The sequence below is a fragment of the Spermophilus citellus genome, assembly GCF_964194105.1.
Source record: "Spermophilus citellus genome assembly, chromosome: 16".
Classification (NCBI taxonomy): domain Eukaryota; kingdom Metazoa; phylum Chordata; class Mammalia; order Rodentia; family Sciuridae; genus Spermophilus; species Spermophilus citellus.
Window position 1 is genome coordinate 60,574,380 of NC_138196.1, and position 20,443 is coordinate 60,594,822.

Below are 20,443 nucleotides of genomic sequence, written 5' to 3' on the forward strand. Positions count from 1 at the left end.
CCTTTCATCCTGATATTTGTGTGTGTGTGTGTGTGTGTGTGTGTGTGTGTGTGTGTGTGTGCCTGTTTCTGTTACTCTTTTATTGAGCTAATAACTGAAGGGATTATTATTCATGTTTTCTTTTCAGTGATGTTATTTTTCAAATCTGACAACTACATTTTGTTCTTGTTTGATTCTTCTATACTTGCCCTGAGTCTATTTCAAGCATGATGGTAATTCTTACAAAATAATTTTAATGACACTGCTTTACAATTTTTATAACGTATTTCTAACATTCTGATATCTGTGTCTGACTATCAGAATAGCATTCTGATATTGTGTGTTTTTCATCCACCTTTACTTCCTATTGGTTCTTGGCATAACTTGTGATTTTCATTTTCAATGTGGGCATTTTGTAGATTTTGTGTTGTCCCTGGGCCTTATTTAAATATTCCTTTTCACGTGGTTGATGCTTTGATCGGAGAAGGGTGGGTTTTGCTTCTTCACAGCAAATGTGGGTAACAGTGCAGGTTTCCCATGTGAACACAGTGAGTCCTCATTATTTATGGAAGGGCATAGTCTTATTATCCTCCCAGTAGGCCTGAAAATAGCAGCTACTCACTTGAGCCTGGATGAGGACTCTCTGGTGCTGGCTGAGATGGGAGGAAGGAACCTGGGGCTGCTTACTACATCCTGATCATAGTGAAATTCATAGCTACCCACTGACCATGTTTTGTCTTGTTTTCTTCTCTCTGCTTTTTAGTTGGAGTAGAATTCTGTCCCACCACCATCCTCATGTTTTACCACTGATGTTTGAGCTTAGACGTCATTAAAACAAATTATAGTTAGATTTATATTTGTTCAAAATGAAAAATGAATGTAAGCAGCAAAAGAATGGTGGATAGAGCTCTAGATCCAAGTTAGGGACCAGCAGGAGAATGTGGAAGGAGCTTGACGAAACCTGCAAATGTGGAATGAAAAACTTCCTTGTTCATTCAGTAGCATTTACTTTTTGACTGGCCTGTGTTTGACTGTTTATGACATCACTCCATATGGCACAGAGGGCATTGGGATTGGATTATACTTCCAGCACAGTAACCCTTAGAATCACCCAGGGTCACCTTTAACACGAAGACTGATCAGGCTACCACTGGTAACCAGGGCAACTCTGTTACTAGTTCATGCACAGAACTGAATGCCAGCAACTCAGACTAACCAACTAATTCAGTCTCTCAGAGACTAACTAATGACCTTTCACACCTGCACCCCCCCATACCCCTTTTATTGCTGATTTTCCTGAAGAAGTCTCCACAGAGCACAACAATTAATGTAAAAATCCCCATCTGTTAAAAAAAATGAAGAAAAGGAAACTACGGCTTGTCATCTGCATGCATGGTTCTGGCATGTGTGTACAGAGCCTCAGAGCAGTGCATTTTGACACCCCATTCAGAAGACCCTGTAGAAAGTCATTATGTGCCACTACTTGACAATCTCTGAAGAGGTATTGGACTTTTCCAATCTCCCTTGTACCAAAGATGTCTAGATAAAATGTGAACAAAAGACTAAAAATCTGCATTGTTGATTCCTACTAGCTTTCTGTAAGTATAATGCACTAAATGTTTTTAAAATGTTTAAAAAACATTTTAAAAATATGAGGTATTCCCATTCCTTTTTCTATATTTTAAAAAGCATTACTTTAGTCTACTTTGAATGTTTCATGATAAAAAAATGTACCCATAACCCTTATAAGTTTAAAAAAGTAGAAGAAAAAGATGTAACTAACTTCTTTGCTCTTGAAGTATCCTCCCACTTCATTTATTTATTAATTTTTGCTTCATTTTTCCTGCCCCTTTCCTCAGAATTTTTTCATCCTACCTGAAAAGAGGAAAGAGAAGATGTCTGTTTATTGGGGTTTTTCCTTCTCATGTAGGAGACTTTAAATTATTGTTTTGACTTCAGTTTGTAAAATCTTTAAAGTACAATGAAATTTAAGGAAAGGAAGGAACAAAAAAATCCTCTTCTTTCACAAAACAGAACAGAAAACACAACCAATGGAGAGAAGGGAGCCCAAATCTTATACAAAAATTCTCTTATATTGTTACATATGTTGATCATTGTGTTATTCCAGTCTGGCCACAGCCTACCCAGAATACAGCCACCTCAAGAAAGTGTACCAGGAGAGTCTGCCAGCCCAAGGGTCCTATTCACACCTCTCTGAGATTCTTGGCAGAGATCTTCAAGCCAAATCCTGCTGTTTCCTCTATAGCCAGTCCTAGCTGCTGTTTCTTCCTGATGAACTGATTGTTCAGAAGATTCTGGAAGGTTGTCCTCCATGTCATAAGAATGCATAATTCATTTATCATATATGAAGCCTTTATGTTATAATTTATCCTTTGTTATTGATGTAAAAGAGAAAACAGTTGAAAAATTATTTGTATGTATATATGTATGACAAAGGGAAATATCTTTATTAACAAGAAGTTATGAATCACTCATACTTGACTCTGCTGAATTTTAAGGCATTATGTTACATATATGAAACAAAGAAATTCAGGAAATGCACATTTCAATGCACAAACTTTCTAAAACAGTTTACATAAAAAGATTTAACTAAATAATTAAATTAGAAGTGTACTTTATAGAGATCTGAAAGTGCAGTAAGAATGTAATCTAGGGAAGGGGGGATAGGAAGGGCAGCAGAATAAAATAGACATTATTATTGCTGTATGTATATAGGGGACTGTATGACCAATGTGATTCTGCAACCTGTACAATCAGAAAAATAAGAAATTATACCCCATTTGATTCAAACGTAACACAAAAAGAAAAGAAAAAAAGAATGTAATTTAGATTCTGATTTTTTGGGCTAATTACCCAATTTCCATATGTGTAATTCTCATCTTGTGAAAATCACCAGTTGACACACAAATCATGCTCTACATAGTGGATAGCACAAACATTGTCTGTGGTCTTTAATACTGTCCCCATTCCCATAATCAATATGTGTAGAGCACCAAGTGTGTCAAGTGCAAACCATGCTCATGCAAGTGAAGGAGTCTATACCACAACATGTTTCCATCACCCTCTTTTAAAAATAGGGGTTTGAATTTTATATATATATGTATGTATGTATATATATATATATACGTATATATATATATGTATATATATATATACGTATATATATATATATATACGTATATATATATATATACATATATATATATATATATATATTTCCTAATTGGAACTTACATGCCAAAAAACATGAAATATTTCTTTAGAGATTTGTAGTAAATATTTACATAAATCAAATACACAAGTAAATATACATTAACAATATCAGTGTTTTTAGTAAAAGATGTGTACAGATGTTAAGGTGAATGCAGAAAAGTTCATGGATAGGGAGGAGCTGTGCTTGAGAGAACATCCTTTGCAGAAGGAGTCCTCATTGACCATGGACATCGAGGGATTGGGGAAGCCTCTGGGTAAAGGGAGGAGGAAAGCATAAAGGACAGGGTGAGGGGAAGGCTGTTGACCCTGCAGAGATCAGCCATGTGCAGCCTGGGCCTGGATTCCCACACGTCCTGCCTCCTGCTCCTTCACTCCATCCAGACCACATGGGTAAGATGATAACAGAATAATCAGTAGGTGAGGTACAAGCTTATTTGCTTCTCTGGTTGTTGTTAAAGGAAACTGAGGCTGGACAGGCCAAAAGGGAAGACTGGGATACCTGTGACCATTCTGATTTGAACCTGTACACTTGATATTGACAACCAACTATTGGGTTCATAATGTGGGGCTGGGGGAATAATTAAGGTGAATTTTTAAATGAATGTGATTGTAAAATAGGCCAATTTTCAGTTCATGTCAAATTTGAGGGTCTTTTTTCATATTTGTTAATTTCTTTAGCTGTAATTGACAAATAACTTATGCTTACATATTTTTCCTAGTACTTTAAAAATTCCTAAAGTTTTTAGAAGAAACTAGACATGTTCAATAAGTTGATGGTAACTGCAATGCTAGTTTACACTGAAAACAGGAATAAATCTCTCTAAAGAAATATGTAAGAACTCAGTGTTTCTAAGTAGGAAATAACAGTGGTAAAAATGATATTTTACTTTGCATAAGGGAATTGAGAATTTTTTTATTAATTTAGTTAACTGTATCATAGCATCTTCTGTATTCAAAGAGGAGTTCAGTCTTGTTCTTTGTTTATGTTTTTTTCATCCCTTATCTCACACAAAACACAAAATATAAGTTATTCTAGGCCAGAAGGAAGGATGCTTTTTCCTTCTTTCTTGATTAGACAGGTCATGGTTTGAAGAGCCAGAGATTTGACACATCTAGTTCAAAGGAAATACCATGTCACACCACTTTATGCTTTGTTTCTAGGTTCATGTCTGTACCATATAGCAGAGAATTCCCTGATAAGCAAGGCAATTTGGTTACATTATTGAAGACATTTCCAATATCACATTTTGGAAGAGTCTGTCCTTCACATATATTTTATTAAATTTATTTTCTTTCACTTTTTTTTATCTTTTCTTTCCAATAAGTATTTATATTAATAAAGTTTAATGCTTCATGAAAGAAGTATAAGATACATATATGTACAAATGAAATAGAGGATACAAAGTAATTAGTGACATATAAAATCACAAAAGATCAAATTAAAAAGAGAATAACTAAAAATATTAGAGTTGTGGTTCAGATATGAGGTGGTCCCCAAATTTTCTGAGAGTACAGGAATATTCAGAGATTAAATAATTAGATTATGAGGGCTATAATCTAATCAGTCCATCCTAGTTTAAATGGACTGACTGTGTGGTAACAGTAGGGAGGTGAAGTGTGGCTGGAGGAGGTGGGCCATTAGGGGTGTGTCCTTGAAGGGTTCATCTTGCCTTTGGCCCCTTCCCCTCTCTCTGTCTTCTGCCTGCATGAGATGAATGATACACCTCTACCATGATGTTCTGCATCACCTTGGGCCTAGAGCAGTGGAGTGGGCCAATCATAGACTAAAACCATGAGAGACCAAATAAACTTTTGTAAATTGTTATCATTGGGTATTTTTGTAACAGTGACAAAAAGCTAACACAGTCAGCTATATCCATTCTTTAATAGACATGTCTAAGAAGGAATTTAACCATAGCATTCTTTCAAAGCCTCCTAATTCATATATGTAAATGTGTGATCTGTTCAAGACAGATGATTAATCCAAATTTTCTAGCCATACACAAAGTAGTATTAATTCTTAAACCCTGATTATATCCCTGGGCTGAAATTTAGCATACAGATTGTTGTTAGTTTAGAGGTGATTTGAGTATTTATACATTTGTTTGCTTTTTATTATTGTTGTAGGAAGAGTTACCTTAATTTTTCAGTGACTTTCTTCTATCTATTAAGAACAGTGGTTCTTTTTTAAAATATATTTTTGTTTTAATTAGTTATACATGACAGTAGAATTCATTTTGACACATCATACATAAATGGAATTAAATTTTTCATTTTGTCTGGTTATATATGGTTATATATGATGTTATGCACCATGTTACACAGGTCATGTAATCATAGGGTAATAATGTCTGATTCATTCTACCATCATTCCGACTCTCATGCCCCTCCCCTCCCTTCACTCCTCTCTGTTTTGTCCGAAATATCTCTATTCTCTGCACCCCCTGCCCATTGTGAATTAGCATTCACATATCTGAGAAAACATTTGGCTTTTGGTTCTTTGATATTGGCTTAGTTTGCTTAGAAAAAATATTCTTCAGTTCCACCCATCTACTGGAAAATGCAAAAAATTTCATTCATCTTTAAAGTTGAGTAATATTCCATTGTGTATATACACCACAGTTTCTTTATCCATTCATCTGCTGAAAGGCACTTAAGTTGGTTCCATAGTTTAGCTATTGTGAATTGAGCTGCTGTAAACATTGATGTGGTTGCGTCACTGCAGTATTCTGATTTTAAGTTCTTTGGATATAAACCTAGGAGTGGGATGACTGAGTCAAATGGTGGTTCCGTTCCCAAGTTTTCTGAGGAATCTCCATACTGCTTTCCATAGTGGTTGCACTAATGTGCAGTCCCACCAGCAGTGTATGAGCATTCCCTTCTCCCGACATCCTTGCCAACGTTTATTATTGCTTGTGTTCTTTTATTATTTACTTACTTTTTAGTTGAAGTTGCACACAATACCTTTATTTATATGTGGTGCTGAGGATCGAACCCAGGGCCTTGCACATGCTAGCCGAGCACTCTACTGCTGAGCCACAACCCCAGCCCTGCTTGTATTCTTGATAATTGCCATTCTGACTGGAGTAAGATAAAATCTCATTATAGTTTTGATTTGCATTTCTCTAATTGCTAGTGATGTTGAACATTTTTTTTCATATATTTGTTGATTGTATTTCTTCTTCTGTGATGTGCCTATTTAATTCATTTGCCCCTTTATTGACTGGGTTATTTGTATGTAGGTTTGTTTGTTTTCAGTGTTAAGTTTTTTGAGTTCTTTATATACCCTGGAGATTAATGCTCTCTCTGAGGTGTGTATGGTAAAGATTTTTTTCCAATTCTGTAGGATCTCTCTTCATATTATTATTTATTTTGCTGTGTAGAAGCTTTTTTGTTTGATTCCATCCCATTTATTGATTCTTGATTTTACTTCTGTGCTTTAGGAGTCTTGTTCAGGTACTTAGTTCCTAAGCTGACACGGCAGAGATTTAGGCTTACTTTTTCTTCTATTAGATGCAGGATATCTGTTCATGCTAAGTCTTTGATCCACTTTGGATTGATTTTTGTGCAAGGTGAGAGGGGTTCAGTTTCATTTTGCTACATATGGATTTCCAGTTTTGCCAGCACCATTTTTGAAGTGGCTATCTTTTCTCCAATGTATGTTTTTGATGCCTTTGTCTAGTATGAGATAACTGTACTTATGTAGGTTTGCCTCCATGTCTTCTATTCTTTACCATTTGTCTATGTATCTGTTTTGGTGCCAATACCATGCCATTTTTGTTGTTATGGCTCTGTAGTATAATTTAAGATCCATTATTGTGATGCCGCGTGCTTCATTTTTCTTGCTAAGGATTTTGCTTTGGCTTTCTGGGTCTTTTATTTTTCCAAATAAATTTCATGATTGCCTTTTGTATTTATATTAAGAATACCATTAGGATTTTAATAGTAATTACATTAAGCATTATCTGTATAATGCTTTTGGTAGTATGGCTATTTTTTGTGGTAGGGTATCAGGGATTGACCTCAGGGATACATCACCACTGATCCAAATCCCCAGCCCTATTTTGTATTTTATTTAGAGACAGAGTTGCTTAGTGCCTTGCTGCTACTGAAGCTGGCTTTGAATTCATAATCCTCCTAACTCAGCCTCCCTAGCCACTGGGATTATAGGCATGCACCACCAAATTGGCTAGTATGGCCATTTTGACAATTTTAATTCTGCCAATCCAAGAGCATGGTAGATCTCTCCATCTTCTAAGGTCTTCTTCAATGTTTTTCTTTAGTGTTCTGTAATTTTCACCGCAGAGGTCTTTCATTTCTCTTGTTACATTGATTTCCAAATATTTTAATTTTTTGAGGCTTTTATGAGTAGTTTTCTTAATTTCTCTTTCAATGGATTCATCACTGATCTATAAAAATGCATTTGACTTCTGGGTGTTTATTTTCTCTCCTGCTACTTTGCTGGATTCATTTATTAGTTCTAGAACATTTCTGGTAGAAATTTTTTGATCTTCTAAATACAGAATCATGTCAGTTGCAAATAGTGATAGTTTTGAGTTTTTTGTTTTTTTTTTTTTTTGAGCAGTTGTTCTTAGCCACTTACTTTTAAAAACATTAATCTACTCAATACAATCTTCTCTCATTTTGAAATATATTTATTCATTATTATTAATTTTCATGTCTTCTGATAGTCCTTTCTCTCTCCTTTGGAGGCTTCAACGGAATGTGTGAGCTTTCATGGGGAAATAATCTTAGATGTGATTCATAAAAGTCAAAATAATAAACTGAGGTTCATCAAAATTAATAACTTTGTGCTTTAAAAGAAACCACAAAAAATAGAAAACTTACAGAATGATAGAAAATACTTGCAAGTAATATATCTGTAAAAGTATTTTCAGAAAAGTAACAAATTCTTATAACTTAGCACCAAAATCTAATAAATATTAGAGAAAACATTTGTACTCACATGTAAAGGAGATATTTGAATGGCCTATAAGGGCATAGAAAGGTTCTCATCATTAATCAATGCAAATTTAAACCATAGAGACATACCACTAATTATCAAGTTATGATAAAAAAAGACAAAACTGACTCTTGGTGAGGATGTGACAACAAACTATTATCGATTGTTTAGGGAAATGGAATATATTGTAGTGTGATAGTTTATGTAAACTATCAGTATGTGGCCATATAGCTTAGGAGAAATAAAAACATAGGTCCACACAAGGACAGCTACTTGAAAATCATGCAGATATTATATATAATAGTCACAATCTTGGAAAAATGCATTGTTTATTAAGTGATGAATGGGTAACCAAAATATGGCACATCTATAGAATAGAATAATACATATTATTTAAAGTATATATTTTAAATTATTTTGTTTTAATTGTAAGACCATTGTTAATCAGTATAATCAAATTGATATTTGTAGAAAAATAGAGATAAAAAAATGCAAAGAGTTCATGCCCACAAAGAGGCCATATATAATTTTAGAAAATGTCTAAATCCTTTTTAAAAGGCTAAAACCATACTGATTAAATGAATTAATACTAATGAAATTAAATTTAAAATAATAATATTATATTTTGAGACCCTAAAATCTTTAGATTAAAAAATTCCAAATGATCCAAAGGTAAAAACTAAACACACCAGAAATTAATGAATATTTAACACTAAAGGCAAATGAAAAAACTGAACAGAAAAATGGCATTTTTTTAAATTGCTGGAAAATTAGTAAATAAATTTTAAAATGGTATGTGAATATAAGTTTTCAATATCATGAATAGAAAAGGGATTATCACTATAGATTTTATACATACTTAAGTTCATCAAGAAAATATTGTAAACAATTATATGACAGACTGATGATAACTTAGGTGTAAAAAGTAAATGTCTTTCAAAATACTATGAAAAAGTGACCCAAAATGAAACAAGAAATAAAAATAGTCCTCTATAGTTGTCAACAACTTTTCTACCTAAACTTACTCAGCCCTGCCTTCACATACATTTTTAAAATTGGTTTACTAATTTTCCAGAAATTTGGAATAATAACCATTTTTCCATTCAGCTTTTTAAAATATATGCAATTTATCATTTCAATGGTGAGTTCTGTAAAACTCTCCCAACTCTGGAAAAAAAGAACCTGCGTCTATATCAACTAGTTCAGAATGTAGAGGTGAAAACTCTTTTAAGTTTTAGAAAGGAGAAAATTTCTTCAAACATCCCAACATATATTAACAGAAGTTAAAACTTTTAAAGTCACTGAGGACAGAATAAGTGAATTTGAAGATAGGTCCATAGAGCCTTTGAAGATGAAACAAAAATAAAAAATACATAAAGAACTAAAAGTAAGAGAACACTCTGGGACTGTAGGGTAATACCCAAACAGGAGCATATGTCTAATGGAAACATCAGAGAAAAAGAACAAGAGAAATAACAATGACCAAGAATCAGCCAAAATTAATGACAGAATACATCCACAGACCATAAAGTGCAGAAAACTGGAGTATACTAGCACGCACGGGTGCATGCACACACACACACACACACACACACACCCATGCACACACCCATGCACACACCACATAGAAATATTATATTCAAATTAAAGATACAAAGATGAATAGAAAATCTGGAAGGAAGATGCTAGATGAAATGCACCAAATGGCACTATAAAAATGGATAAGAATTAAAGCCAACTTATCTCCTGAAATAATATTTACAGCATGACCAAATCTTGCTAACCTAGAATTATATGCTCAAAATTTATTCTTTAAAAGATAAAAAAGAAATTATATCACTGTTTAAACAAACCTGAGGACATTTTCTGACAACAGACTTGCCATGCAAAGAGTGTTAAATAAGGTTCTCAGGAATAAAAAAATGACAGAAGAATCTTAAATGTACCTTAAAAAAGGAATATCAAAGAATAATTGAAAGCAATATAAATTCTTGTATTTTTATTTTTCTTAATTGTTTTAGAAGTTAGTTATTTGTGTAAAACAATAACAATATGTTAGGTAATAAGAGAATATGGAAACGTAAGGCAGTGAAAGTAATATTAGAATAGATAGAAGAGAAGATATTGAACACTGTTAAAAGGCACCTACCCAACACAAAAATACAATAGTATTTGAAGGTATAATTACATTATTTTATGATATGTATTGAAAAGTTATATGACCACTAAAATTGAAAAAAATCCAAGTGTAACCGATAAACCAAATATAATGGATTTATAAAATATTCTTAAAACTAGACAAAGTAGAAAAGAGGTAGAAAAAGTAACAAAGCACAACACAATATGTGCCTAAGTTAATGTTAATTAATAAATTAGTTCACGTAAAACATTAACAATAACTGATGATAAATTGGAACACTTACAACAATATACTATACTAAAAGTTATATGAATATAGTCTCTTTCTCTTCTTCCCTCCCTCTCTTTCTTCCTCAAAATATTTTATTAAATTATTATTATTTTGATAGGGGTAATTGAAAACAAATTCTGTAGTTTCGTGTCAGTCATTCTAATAACTAAATGGTGGCTGAGAAACTAACATGCAGGTTGCTTATACAGCATGGATACTCTGGACGAAAGGATAATTCTCATCTCAGGAGGACAGAGCAGGGTAATGAGAGATTTCCCCCTGCTGTTTAGAACAAAAAGCAATTTAAAAATCATGATATTATCTGGATTTTTCCCTTAAATGATTTCAGACTGGTTGACCACAGGTAACTAAACTCAAAAATTTAGAATGCCTCATAGAGAGAACAACTGTACTAAATATATATAGTGTTCATTAAATTTGACCTAAAACTATCTCTATAATTTGAATCCCTATGTAGCAAACAACAATCTAAGTTAATACATAAACAATATGCAACCTAATTCAAATATCGGAACAAATATCGGAATAGTAGCCAATCACAGCAGCTAAGATCCAACCAACTTCAAGTTGCCAATGGTCAAAATATATCCATATAAGGAAGGCATGGGGTCATCAGACTGCGGCGGAGGAGATAACTTCATTGAAACCTGCGGCTACAGTGACTTCTTCCCTTCCCTTCTAATACCTTTCCTCCCAAGCACCTAATAAATTTATAGGAGTAAACAGTAACTCATCAGTCAAACAGAACAAGAAGTAACATGAACAGCATAAAAAAGCAAGGAAGAAAAGGAGTACAAACAATGAAGGACAGCCTAAATATTCAGGAGGACCTAGAGTCATCAGAAAAATGGTCATATAAAGAACTCAAGGAACACCTTAGACAGATGGAATGGAACCTTAAAGAGGATACAAGACAGCAAATTCAAGCAGCGAAAGAACACATTGAGAATGAATTACATAAACAGATAAAAGAAGAAGTTAAGCATCTTTATCAGGAGATAGAGATTATAAAAAATAATCAAACAATAATTCTAGAAATGAAGGAAACGATAAACCAAATTAAAAACTCAATTGAGAGTATCACTAACAGAGTGGAGCAAGTAGAAGCCAGAACGTCAGATAATGAAGACAAAATATATCATCTTGAAAAGAGTCTAGCCAACTCATAAAGGCTGGTAAAAAATCATGAGAAAAACATCCAAGAGTTATGGGATAACATAAAAAAACCAAACTTACGAGTCATCGGGATAGAAGAAGGTACAGAGATTCAAACCAAGGGAATGAGTAACCTGCTGAATGAAATAATTACAGGAAACTTTCCAGAAATAAAATAGGAAACAGATATACAAATTGAAGATGCATACAGGACACCGAGCACATAAAATCACAGTAGACCAACACCAAGACACATTGTTATGAAGATATCCAATGTACAGAACAAAGAGAAAATATTAAAAGCTGCAAGAGAAAGGAGACAGATTGCATTCAGGGGTAAACCAATAAGGTTAAAAACGGATTTTTTATCACAGACACTGAAAGCAAGAAGGTCATGGAACAATGTATTTCAAACACTGAAAGACAATGGATGCCAACCAAGAATTCTGTATCCAGCAAAATTAAGCTTCAGGTATGACAACGAAATAAAAATCTTTCATGATAAACAAAAGTTAAAAGAATTTGCAGCCAGAAAACCAGCGTTGCAAAGCATTTTGAGCAAAACACTACACGAGGAAGAAATGAAAAACAATAACCAAAACCATCAATAGGAAGTGCCTCGGTAAAGACAGAGGGCGAGGGGAAAGATAATCATGGAGAAACAAACTAAATTTTTTTTAAAAGGATAAATAATCAAACATGGATGGAAGTACAAACCATATATCAATAGTAACTCTGAATGTTAATGGCTTAAACTCTCCAATAAAGCGACATAGGCTGGTATCATGGATTAAAAAAACAAATCCAACAATATGCTGCCTCCAGGAGACACATCTGATTGGAAAAGACATACACACGCTGAAGGTGAAAGGATGGGAAAAAATATACCATGCACACGGTCCTCATAAGCAAGCAGGGGTGGCCATCCTCATATCGAATAAAATCGACTTCAAGACTAAGTTAATCAAAAGGGATAAAGAAGGACATTATATACTGTTAAAAGGAACCATTCACCAACAAGACATAACAATTATCAATATTTATGCACCAAATAATGGTGCTGCGACATTCATAAAACAAATTCTCCTCAAGTTCAAGAATCAAATAGACCACAACACAATAATTATGGGTGACTTCAACACACCTATCTCCACATTGGACAGATCCTCCAAACAAAAGTTGAATAAAGAAACTATAGAACTCAATATCACAATCAATAACCTAGACTTAACTGACATATATAGAATATATCAACCATCATCAAATGGATATACCTTTTTCTCAGCAGCACATTGATCCTTCTCAAAAATAGACCATATATTATGCCATAGGGCAACCCTCAGTAAATATAAAGGGGTGGAGATAATACCTTGCATTTTATCTGATCATAATGGAATGAAACTGGAAATCAATGATAAAAGAAGGAAGGAAAAATCCTACATCACATGGAAAATGAACCATATGTTACTGAATGATCAATAGGTTACAGAAGACATAAAGGAGGAAATCAAAAAATTCTTAGAGATAAATGAAAATACAGACACAACATATCGGAATCTATGGGACACAATGAAAGCAGTTTTAAGAGGAAAATTCATCGCCTGGTGGTCATTCCTCAAAAAAAGAAAAAACCAACAAATAAATGAGCTCACACTTCATCTCAAAGCCCTAGAAAAGGAAGAGCAAAACAACAGCAAATGTAGCAGAAGGCAAGAAATAATTAAAATCAGAGCGGAAATCAATGAAATTGAAACAAAAGAAACTATTGAAAAAATTAACAAAACTAAAAGTTGGTTCTTCGAAAAAATTAATAAGATCGACAGACCTTTAGCCATGCTAACCAAGAGAAGAAGAGAGAGAACTCAAATTACTAACATACGGGATGAAAAAGGCAATATCACAACAGATGCTACAGAAATACAGAAGACAATTAGAAATTATTTTGAAAACCTATATTCCAATAAAATAGAAGATAGTGAAGACATCAATAAATTTCTTAAGTCATATGATTTGCCCAGACTGAGTCAGGAGGATACACACAATTTGAACAGACCAATATCAATGGATGAAATTGAAGAAGCCATCAAAAGACTACCAACCAAGAAAAGCCCAGGACCGGATGGGTATACAGCGGAGTTTTACAAAACCTTTAAAGAAGAATTAATACCAATACTTTTCAAGTTATTTCAGGAAATAGAGAAAGAGGGAGCTCTTCCAAATTCATTCTATGAGGCCAACATCACCCTGATTCCGAAACCAGACAAAGACACTTCAAAGAAAGAAAACTACAGACCAATATCTCTAATGAACCTAGATGCAAAAATCCTCAATAAAATTCTGGCGAATCGGATACAAAGGCACATTAAAAAAATTGTGCACCATGTTCAAGTAGGATTCATCCCTGGGGTGCAAGGATGGTTCAATATACGGAAATCAATAAATATTATTCACCACATCAATAGACTTAAAGATAAGAACCATATGATCATCTCGATAGACGCAGAGAAAGCATTCGACAAAGTACAGCATCCCTTTATGTTCAAAACATTAGAAAAACTAGGGATAACGGGAACTTACCTTGACATTGTAAAAGCTATCTATGCTAAGCCTCAGGCTAGCATCATTCTGAATGGACAAAAGTTAAAGGCATTCCCTCTAAAATCTGGAACAAGACAGGGATGCCCTCTATCACCACTTCTATTCAATATAGTTCTCGAAACACTGGCCAGAGCAATTAGACAGACAAAAGAAATTAAAGGCATAAAAATTGGAAAAGAAGAACTTAAATTATCACTATTTGCAGATGACATGATTCTATACCTAGAAGACCCAAAAGGGTCTACAAAGAAACTACTAGAACTAATAAATGAATTCAGCAAAGTGGCAGGATATAAAATCAACACGCATAAATCAAAGGCATTTCTGTATATCAGCGACAAAACTTCTGAAATGGAAATGAGGAAAAACACTCCAATCACAATATCCTCAAAAAAAATAAAATATTTGGAAATCAACCTAACAAAAGAGGTGAAAGATTTATACAATGAAAACTACAGAACCCTAAAGAGAGAAGTAGAAGAAGATCTTAGAAGATGGAAAAATGTACCCTGTTCATGGATAGGCAGAACTAACATCATCAAAATGGCAATATTACCAAAAGTTCTCTATAGGTTTAATGCAATGCCAATCAAAATCCCAATGGCACTTCTTGTAGAAATAGATAAAGCAATCATGAAATTCATATGGAAAAATAAAAGACCCAGAATAGCAAAAGCAATACTAAGCAGGAAGAGTGAATCAGGCGGTATTGCGATACCAGACTTCAAACTATATTACAGAGCAATAGTAACAAAAACAGCATGGTACTGGTACCAAAACAGGCGGGTGGACCAATGGTACAGAATAGAGGACACAGAGACTAATCCACAAAGTTACAACAATCTTATATTTGATAAAGGGGCTAAAAGCATGCAATGGAGGAAGGGTAGCATCTTCAACAAATGGTGTTGGGAAAACTGGACATCCATATGCAACAAAATGAAACTGAATCCCTTTCTCTCGCCATGCACAAAAGTTAACTCAAAATGGATCAAAGACCTTGATATCAAATCAGAGACTCTGCGTCTTATAGAAGAAAAAGTTGGCCCTGATCTACATATTGTGGGGTCGGGCTCCAAATTCCTTAATAGGACACCCATAGCACAAGAGTTATATACAAGAATAAACAAATGGGACTTACTTAAACTAAAAAGTTTTTTCTCAACAAGAGAAACAATAAGAGAGGTAAACAGGGAACCTACATCCTGGGAACAAATTTTTACTCCTCACACTTCAGATAGAGCCAGAATATACAAAGAACTCAAAAAATTAAACAATAAGATAACAAACAACCCTATAAACAAATGGGCCAAGGACCTGAACAGACACTTCTCAGAGGAGGACATACAATCAATCAACAAGTACATGAAAAAATGCTCACCATCTCTAGCAGTCAGAGAAATGCAAATCAAAACCACCCTAAGATACCATCTCACTCCAGTAAGATTGGCAGCCATTATGAAGTCAAACAAGAATAAATGCTGGAGAGGATGTGTGGAAAAGGGTACACTTGTACATTGCTGCTGGGACTGCAAATTGGTGTGGCCAATTTGGAAAGCAGTATGGAGATTCCTGGAAAAGCTGGGAATGGAACCACCATTTGACCCTGCTATTGCCCTTCTCGGACTATTCCCTGAAGACCTTAAAAAGAGCATGCTACAGGGATACTGCCACATCGATGTTCATAGCAGCACAATTCACAATAGCTAGACTGTGGAACCAACCCAGATGCCCTTCAATAGATGAATGGATAAAAAAAATGTGGCATCTATACACAATGGAGTAGTATGCAGCACTAAAAAAATGACAAAATCATGGAATTTGCAGGGAAATGGATGGCACTAGAGCAGATTATGCTTAGTGAAGCTAGCCAATCCCTAAAAAACAAATACCAAATGTCTTCTTTGATATAATCAGAGCAACTATGAATAGAGCAGGGAGGAAGAGCAGGAAGAAAAGATTAACAGTAAACAGAGACATGAGATGGGAGGGAAAGGGTGAGAAAAGGGAAATTGCATGGAAATGAAGGGAGACCCTCATTGCTATACAAAATTACATGTAAGAGGTTGTGAGGGGAATGGGAACATAAACAAGGAGAGAAATGAATTACAGTAGATGGGGTAGAGAGAGAAGATGGGAGGGGAGGGGAGGGGGGATAGTAGGGGATAGGAAAGGTAGCAGAATACAACAATTACTAATAGGGCATTATGTAAAATTGTGGATGTGTAACCGACGTGATTCTGCAATCTGCATTTGGGGTAAAATTGGGGGTTCATAACCCACTTCAATCTAATGTATGAAATATGGTATGTCAAGAGCTTTGTAATGTTGTGAACAACCAATAAAAAAAAGAAAAAAAATATTATAGAAGCAAAGAAACTAAAAAAAAAAAAAAAAAAGGAAGGCATGGGCCACTGTCAACACTACCTCCCTGCCTTCACCCCTATCACACTGTGTTCACAGTTGCTGGGTGAGGCCTGCGCCTGTCCTGATTCTGAGTGATGCCCCATATATGAATTGTTCATTGCTTGAATAAGCTTCATTATATTTGTCTAAAAATTTTCTATTAACAGTAGTAATAATGTGGAAACTTAATACTATGGCTGCTACCAAGGTGAAACCTGTTTCTGAGCATAAACAGCTCTCAAAAAATTCCCCCAGGTTTCCAGTCACCCTCTTGCTCCCCTACTGGTTGAAACGAATAGGAGGAAGGCTGAAAGAAAAAATGTTATTTGTAGAGTTCCTGACTCCATGTAACTAAGCAATGTATAAAGGGCAAGAAGGTTTGGGTTGTGGAACAGTAAATTAAAAATATGCACATATGCAAAAATATACAAATGCACACAAATATATCTATGAACTGGGCTTTTGCTAAGTGAACCCAAAGAGATTAATTCAATGAAAAGCAAAGTACCAAAATTTCTTAAAATATTGAAAAGTAGTAATATGCTATGAATTACCTTTATTCATGGGCTAATATTTATGATCTTGAAATATAATGGCTCTCTGGTATTTTCTGTCTGTGATCTCTAATAAATATATTTCCATTTCTAGAAATACTAAAGATTAATACATGATAATTTCCATTAGGATTCACTTTATTTTCTGAAATTGTAAGTTTTTGCTTTTAATTCTGAGGTATAATATCAATGTTTTGCTTTTCTTTCACACTTGCAGTTTATTCTTTTATAATTTCTTTCACACTTGGACTTTTAATATTTTGCTTCTCTTTCTCAGTTGTAGGTTGTTCTTTATTATTTTCTTTCATACTTGGAGCCTGCTTTGTTTTCACAGTAGAAGTTGGAAAACTTTGTTTTTCTTTCTTAGTTGAAGTTTGAAAACTTTTTTCTTTCTTACTTGAAGTTGGAAAACTTAGCTTTTCTTTCTTAGTTGAAGCTTGAAAACTCTTCTTTCTTACTTGAAGTTGGAAAACTTTTCTTCATCAGTCAAAAATTGAACACTTCGCCTTGGTTTCACGGGTGGAATTTCAACATTTTCCTCTTGCCTGGGTGAAATTTTAACAGTTGGCTCTTCTGCCTTCTTTCATTTATCAGATTTTTTTCTGGGTTAACAAAAAGAAAAGAAAGTAAAGGCAAAGCAAACCTGCAAGAAGAATATATAGCAGCATTAACAGGTAAGTCCACCATGATGGTATCCTCCTTCTCTGAGGGGATGGGCCACTGTCCACACTACCTCCCCTGCCTTCCTTCAGGCAGTTGGGTGGGGCCAGTCATAGTCACAATGGCAGTGATATTTATTATTACAGATCCCTCTCATATTGCAGGCATCAGGCGAACCAACATCTTCCCAAAGAGGCAGGGACACACTTCCTGTGGAGACACATATATTCTGTGCCACACACTGTACCATCTTTCACATTACTGACATCAGTTATGCTCATACCAAGATGATAGTCTGTTCCCCAGCAGGTGACCCCATTGACTTGAGCTGAAAGCACAGTAGTGTGTTCTTCTAATAAAGGAATTTCTATCACATTCTCACACTGAACTCGCCCACACAAGACATCTGAGATATCGCATGGTACACAGCTAGTGTCATCCATACCACAGTGACCAAAACGGTCACCTCTGGTGTTAATTTACTTGTAACAGATCTGATTTGCAATCTTGACTTCTTTGCCAAAATTTTTCTTACACGGCTCATCATGGCTGCTGCATCTCTTTTCATAGCAGAAGCTATTGTTCAGGCCAGGGATCCCGTCTTCCACATACACATCATCTGGACACTTAGGCGAAGTGCCATCGCACCACTCTGGCAGATCACAGTCATTTTTCTGTGCTCTGCACATGGTGCCTGATGGCTTGAACTTGCAGTCTTTGAAGCAAAGCCCCGAAGTACAATCGGCCCTAGGTTTCAGAGTGCAGTCTTGCAAACAACATAAATCATTTGTACATGATTTTGTGGCGCCACAATCGCACTGCTCCTCTCCTTCAACCACACTGTTCCCACAGCGCTTTTTTGTTTAGATGTTCTCTGGATTTGGTGCACTGTGCAGACAAGTACTATTGTTAATGATGTTAAAAAATGCAGCATAACGGCAGTTGCTGAACACTTCTGCAGGCTTAACTTCTGGATTCATGATGCATAATCTTTCCCCCCACACACAATTGCTATCATCGTCTCACACCCACAAATTATGGCCAAGCTCATGTGCCACAGGAGATGCAAGTGGAAGTGGTTGGTCACTTAAAATACACTCTAATCCACAATTTCTATTTATGTCACATATTCCTTTATAATGTGATGTGAAAGGCTTTTCATCACAAAAATCTTGTTTTATGATAATATGTGCACCATCATGACTCATACGAGAATTAAAAGCTGGTTTTTTTCCAAGTGCAAAATTCATACATCATTCTCTGTGTGGTACTTGCTGTATAGGGGTTTTCTTTCATTCCAGATCTCAAGTCCAGTGAGAATCACATCAAGACCCATTATTTTATAAAAGGCACCTACTAAATCTATAGCCATAATTACTTCAAATCCCACTTTTGAAATATTTTCTCCCCGAAAAATGAATTGTTCATGTTCTATCACAATTGCCAGTTCAAGAAACCATTGGTGGGCCCACACACCCTCAAGGGAGCTATGCATCAGAGTGGCACTAACATTTTCTTGAAACTTTAATTGCCAATCTATTTCTTCTTCTGTTAATCCACATCTGGGTAGATACTGTGACTCTTCCTCGTCATTCTTATATACCAAATGTTCAAAGGTGGCAGAAAGCATTTTGGGCTTGATATCATAAGCAATGACATTTATCTGTAGCATTCCTTGTAGTCCTCCAAAACAAGTATTAAGGGAAACCAGGGATTCTGGGTCTCCTTCCATATAGCCATGATGGTAGCAGTCATTTTGGAAAAAAGGCTGGTCCTCAACCAGAGCACCCTGGTGAGTGTAGGTGAACAAAGTCTCTGGACACCAAAACCTTCTTGGCCTTCATGCGGACAATGTGTATCTTGCCCCCAAAGTGCAGGCTGTAGAAGAGCCACCCTGGAGTCCTTATGTGTCTACTAGGACCATTTACCCTCAAGGGTATCACCACTTCTGGGGGGTTGTGATATTGAGAATGCCCAATCAAGAGCCAACCAGAAAGGAATAGAGGCACTAATGGCCAGAATAGATGGAGAGTGTTCTTCATAGGCACCAAGACCTCACCCACAGCCATTATGAAATGAGGGTGAGAGCAAAGGAGGGGAGGGTAGGAGTCACTGCTTGTCAGTCTCCACCCTTTGAGTTGGTTGCATGTATCACTGCTATTTAATGGTCTTTCTTCTGGCAGAGTCAATCCATAAGAGTAGCAACTAAAAATAAGAACAAAAAGAAGCGTAGAGATGGGGGTTGTTGTCTGAGCAGGCCAGGGTGAAGGAGAAAGAATGGATATGGATTAAAATGGAAGAGTTTTTAGTTACAGGAAGTGCATTGAATTTGCTCTGGAGTATCTTAGGCAGAATTAGACTCTGATGTACAAAAGAAGGGCAATTGTCCACAGGGGGATGATCACTGAACCTCAGTGAAGGCCACATGGATTCATTATTCATGTATGTTTATATGTGAACTTT

The 20,443-nt window shown here is 35.3% G+C and overlaps 1 pseudogene across 1 annotated transcript in view; it reads right to left on the bottom strand.

The window, feature by feature from the left end:
• The window catches only part of LOC308635318 (disintegrin and metalloproteinase domain-containing protein 21-like), a 99,240-nt pseudogene that overhangs the window by 72,536 nt on the left and 6,261 nt on the right, over positions 1 to 20,443 (bottom strand). The window contains exons 3-4 of the transcript in view: positions 19,233 to 20,185; positions 17,964 to 18,834 (exon numbers count right to left, since the gene is read on the bottom strand). The product of the transcript in view is annotated as a disintegrin and metalloproteinase domain-containing protein 21-like (transcript). The remainder of the gene's footprint in view (positions 1 to 17,963; positions 18,835 to 19,232; positions 20,186 to 20,443) is intronic.